Raw genomic sequence first — 5,241 nt, forward strand, 5'->3', positions numbered from 1 at the left:
AATATTATCATTCAACTGTTTGTTTTAGTTCGTTTTGAATGTCACATTAGATTGACAATAACTGAAGGACAACTGCAACTGCGTTTGGAATATTAAAATATCTGCATTGGGGCACATTCTTTCATTTATGACGCGACATGACACAACATAGAGGGTTTCACTATACTGGTTATGTGCATGCTTACTTTCGCATTTAAGACTTGTTCATAACTTGCCCCCCTCCCCTCCCCTCAGCAAGGTGAGGGGAGGGGAAAGGGTGTGTCTGTCTCTCACACACGTCTGTCTACGTGGCTGCTCCGCGCTGGTTGTGACTGTCAGGCGTTCCTGTTTGCCACGAGAAAGCCCGCTGTTTATCAAACAGGAATTGCGTCTAAATCCATATTGTCGCAACAGTACAATATAGAAATGGTGTCTTTATCGCGCAACAGCACAAAGGTGAGGGTAAATTTATGATGTTTTTGTGATTCGTTGTTTAGTTAACTAACTTCAGTTCTGTTAACCACTGTTTTCAAAGTATGGGGTTTTAGATGCAGCTTGGTCGGTTCCATCCATATGTTTATCACATCCTTTTGGATTTTTGTGTTTTATGCTCAGTTGAATTTTCGGTCAAGCCAGCCGCGCTTTGAAAATGTCGCGCGCTCGTATTACACGGTTTACAGCAGCGCATAGAGCTCTATGGGAGACCGTTCTCTTTTCATTTCATTCATATCTTTATGTGGTTTAATATTTTATATGTTTTGCCGGGTGATCAAATTGAGATTAGATCACTTTCCCATGGGGGGACGTGGGAAGAGTTGTCTGTAATACACTTAAAACAGCTGCGGTCAAGCCAGCCGCGCATTGAAAATGCCTTGCACCCGTATTACACGGTTTACGGCAGATCATGGAACCCCAATGGGACTTTATATTTAGTTAGATCTTTTTCTTTTATCAAATATTGTCTTTTAATTAAGTCACCATTTTACCTATTAGTCAAGAGATAAGACAGAAAAACTCTCTTTTTCAAGAGAGACCTGGGCAGCTAAGTGTCCTCTCTGGTGAAGTAGAAGTACAAGATACAAAATCAAAATGATATAGCCTAAACAAACAAACAAAAAAAAAACTAACAGTTATAAGGTAGGCCTACTATCATATGTGTTCCATTAAGGCCAGGAGTAAATGTTTATATGAGAAAGAAATCTTATTTTGGTCCATGGGTGAAGGGTTTTTGGATCAATAGTATGACCATCTCTTGATGATCTATTATAAGTAGTCCTGAAAAATCAACTTCTTTTTTCATTACAAAATGACAATGTGGATAAGAATGACCAAAAAAATAAGAAAACCTGATCCTTTTCTTCAGTTTTTATTGCATATACTGTTTACTTGGGGAAATGCATTTAATGTCGTCAGAGTGCTCAACAAGGGCACTTGTAATACACAAATGGGTCCAGGCCACTGTTTGCAAATTGCACATGGCTTATACATAGACAGTTAGGGCAACCAGTTGACTGCCGGGCATGGAATATCAGTGATCCCAGCACATTGGGTGAATGCTAGAAATGGTAGTCTTGGTTACTTGGTTACCCTGTTAGCATGGATGTTGGCCTTTTTCTGAAAGGTTCTTTCCTTTTACTCTTATATTTAAGTTCTGTAAGGTTGTACATTAGAACATAAAGAACAATATATAGTGAATGCCAGACACATTGACAAAACATGCGAGTTATTTGTGTATGACGATGCAAAGAAAGTATAGCAACTTCAGACCAAGAATGTCCCAATTATTCACATGCTGAGGTCACATGACATTGAGCCAGCAAGGGTCCATATATTGTGTCATGTCTTTTCTGTTTGTTCAGGTATCCAAACAATGATGTTCCAGCTGTATGGCGGATACCATCTCCCATAGCCAGTGATAAAAACTTGGGGCAATGGTGGACTCTCGTGACAGTAATATACATTTTTTCAAACCACCACCCCAAACTGTAAGGCTGTCCGTAAGTCAGGTCTGTACAGAATAGATAATAAAACAATTTCGTAAAGTTTTTAAGATGCTGAACACAATCTAAGCCTCTTTTTGTTGTTGTTTTTTCAAACTTTCAGAGAGATGGAGGCTGAACTGGATGGCGGCTAAGAAGGGGACATTTGGGGAACAGTGGCGTGGATGCAGGTGCACAGTGGTGATGTGAGGCAGCAGATATGTGCCATTGAGCCGTGGCAGCCAGGGCATGGCAGAGGGTGGGTAATATTTCTTGGACCTTCAACGCAGTTCATGGATTTAATGTGGTTGGTACTTATTGTAAGGACTCTAGGGTTCATAGTGCACAATTTACCAAATTATGTAGTTGAAGGTTTGTTAAATTAACACCCACATGTTGAACTATAGATTGTGTCCATGTGGCTTCCCAAAACACATTTTTCATGAGAAACTATTAAAAATTCAAGATTGCATGGTAACAGTTGTCACATCTTCAGCCTTCCCATCTATCAGGGAGGTGTTATCATGATCTTTTGAATGTGTTTGCAGGTCCTGGAAGTGGCAGAGTTTCCATTTTCCGGGCAGAGTTGGCCAGTCCAGAGGGCATAAGCTGCTCACAAGATAGTGTCCCATCACTGCTTTTATTCATACTACCTTGCTACAACCCATGTCTCCCACTTCAATTGAACTTTGTTAGTACATTGGACACTTTCATTGATCCAACAAGACGCACACAACTGTGCAGAGATACAATTGTCATAATGATGTGATGTCTGTTTAAAGTTTTTTTTTTGTTTCTTCAAGCAATTTCCCTCTTGTATGACATCACCTTCCCATGAGGTCTTCAATATCTAGGCTTAATTTATTTAAATGTTTACGTGTGTAACTGGCTTAACTCACTGAATCCAATCTCAGATAAACATTAGATTGTCAAAATAATCAATAAACAGAGAAGCCCACCCCAGGCCCAGTGTTTCAGTAAAAGTAAAAAGACAAAAATAAAAGCTTTTTCATTTGAATTGCATATAACTAAAATTTGGTATGTCCCCCCTTTTTGTCAGCAGCAGATAAAGACAGGGATTGAGGGGTTTGTGGAGGCCACGATTTGTCATTCTGTCTCTTCATAGCCATGGGGAAGAAGCTTCTCTTCAGCCCGCTGGTGTAGGCGGAGTAAAGGGTGAACATGGATTGTTCTGGATTGGTGGGGTCAACATGAAACTTACCAGTCGGTCATATGTTTGAGTTAGGATTTCAGGAGAACATGACTACAAAAACAATTTAAATTTTCCAATGATTTAATATATCCTATGTTACCAGAAAAGTAATAGTCAAAATGAAGAAATTCAATATGAATAATAATTTAATTTTTTGTCATTTTAGCACATTCATATAATCATGTGGGGTGAATCCTGTTCACCACAAAGGGTGGCTCTGAAACCACTAAACGTTTGATTCTTCTTTAACACATCTTTGTTGTCACAATACAATGTTTTAGCATTAATGAACAATTTCCATAAGCCCTAGATGATGGTGTGATGTCTGCAGTGGACCTAGCTAACAGAAGACAACCAAAAACAAAGAGTCATACTCAATTCTGTTATACCAGACTTTGGCATAAAAGAACACTTCTACAGAAAAATGTTAGAGCCATTTATTGACAATATCTGCATACAGTACAGAGCTGTATGTATTTTTGAGGAAAATGTATGTTTTGCTGTATTTGTAAAACCGTTGACACAGGTGGAAAGAGGACGCCTGCATTTGACGCTATGGGGTTTAAGTAAATAAAGAGGACAATGCCCATGTTGAGGTTGTGAAAATAAACATGGTACTTACATTTTGCCTGTGTGTTGCTTCGTCTTATGTTTTTGCTGAATCAATTATATAAAAAATGTCTATAAAACTGTTGATAGCATGCATGAATGTCATTTGTAAATCTATTAAATGTAGACCTGTCTTATATACACATTATAAAGCAAAAATAGAACTAAACTTGTGAATGGGAAAATTCACATTAATTTATCACTAAGAGTTTGGATGTCATTTTTCCATTTAAAGCTTCATGAATAAAATTAATGTCATAAGTTTAAAATAACCATGCATCAGGATTGTTCATTATCATAGGGGACATTCAAGAATCTGGATATTTCTTATTTTCTAATGAAATTGTTAATACCTTTATTGACATTTTTGCTTTGTCACAGATGTCCTGTTGTGATTGGGAATTGCTTTTTTAAAGGAGTCATTCATACACACAATATAAAAGGAGGACATCTGCATGACTTCAATAACAGTCAATCATATTGGTTCAGATACTTGGTTAATACAGCGGGATGGACATAGATGAAGTGTAAGTCTAAATGTTCAGCATCATGTGACAAAGTGAAGTATGAGGAGCAAAGCAGAAATGACAGAGTGGCAAGGGAGGAATACATAATGCTGAAGTATACGCTTGCTTTGCCCTTTAATATTATGATTTAACATCTTCATATGAGAGACAGGATCATCATGTACCTTAAAATATGTACGTGACTAGAAATATTACACATCATGATGAAGTGATTTGTACCTTGTGTGAAGGCAAATTATTTGCTTGGCCTGCTGTTTTTTCAGAAAATATAATCACTACCAAGTAATCCAAGGTGTTCCTGCTTAAGTAACGAAGACACCAGCGACAACAGGTGGGCTATTTAAGGACACATCAACATACTGCTGTACCTTTCTTCTTGTGAATGAAAGTTGTTGGTAAATCCTAAGTGATCGATCGTTCTAGCTATCATCATCTTAATTAATTAATTAATTAATTAATTAATTATTAATTAATTAATTCATTCATTCATTCATACATACATTAATTCGCACATTCAGTCAAACTACTGAAGCACTTATTTGTTTTGGTTCTTTAATCAATATCTTCACATAAACCTTCATTAATCTATTTCAAACAATGGCCAGTCGCAAAGGGTGAGTACATTTGGCCTCCTATTGAAGGAAATACTAGTGCTCTTCCCGGAGATCTTTTGCATGGAGATGTTATAAATATTTTTATTTTCTGTGTTCACAATTAAATGTTTAATTGCCTTATGGACACTTGTCACTAATGATGTTATTGGAAGAAACGGCAGGTGACTGATATGGCACTATTAGATGATAAAAAGGGAAATTAGCATAATGGCCTGAATAATGGAACAGGGGTACGTCATGCAACTCTACACTCAACCTGATATATCAGCAAATGTTTGCAACTTTGTAGATCACAACCTTGGCACTAAACCTTGAACATA

The 5,241-nt window shown here is 37.4% G+C and overlaps 1 long non-coding RNA gene across 1 annotated transcript; it reads left to right on the plus strand.

Annotated features, from left to right (window-relative positions):
- Positions 1-257: 257 nt before the first annotated feature.
- On the plus strand, positions 258-3,797 carry LOC112138503. The gene is made up of 4 exons (XR_002917796.2): positions 258-435; positions 1,839-1,985; positions 2,083-2,217; positions 2,507-3,797. It is a non-coding gene; the product is annotated as an uncharacterized LOC112138503 (long non-coding RNA).
- Positions 3,798-5,241: the final 1,444 nt, after the last annotated feature.

This window comes from Oryzias melastigma, unplaced genomic scaffold (genome assembly GCF_002922805.2).
Source record: "Oryzias melastigma strain HK-1 unplaced genomic scaffold, ASM292280v2 sc00779, whole genome shotgun sequence".
NCBI lineage: Eukaryota > Metazoa > Chordata > Actinopteri > Beloniformes > Adrianichthyidae > Oryzias > Oryzias melastigma.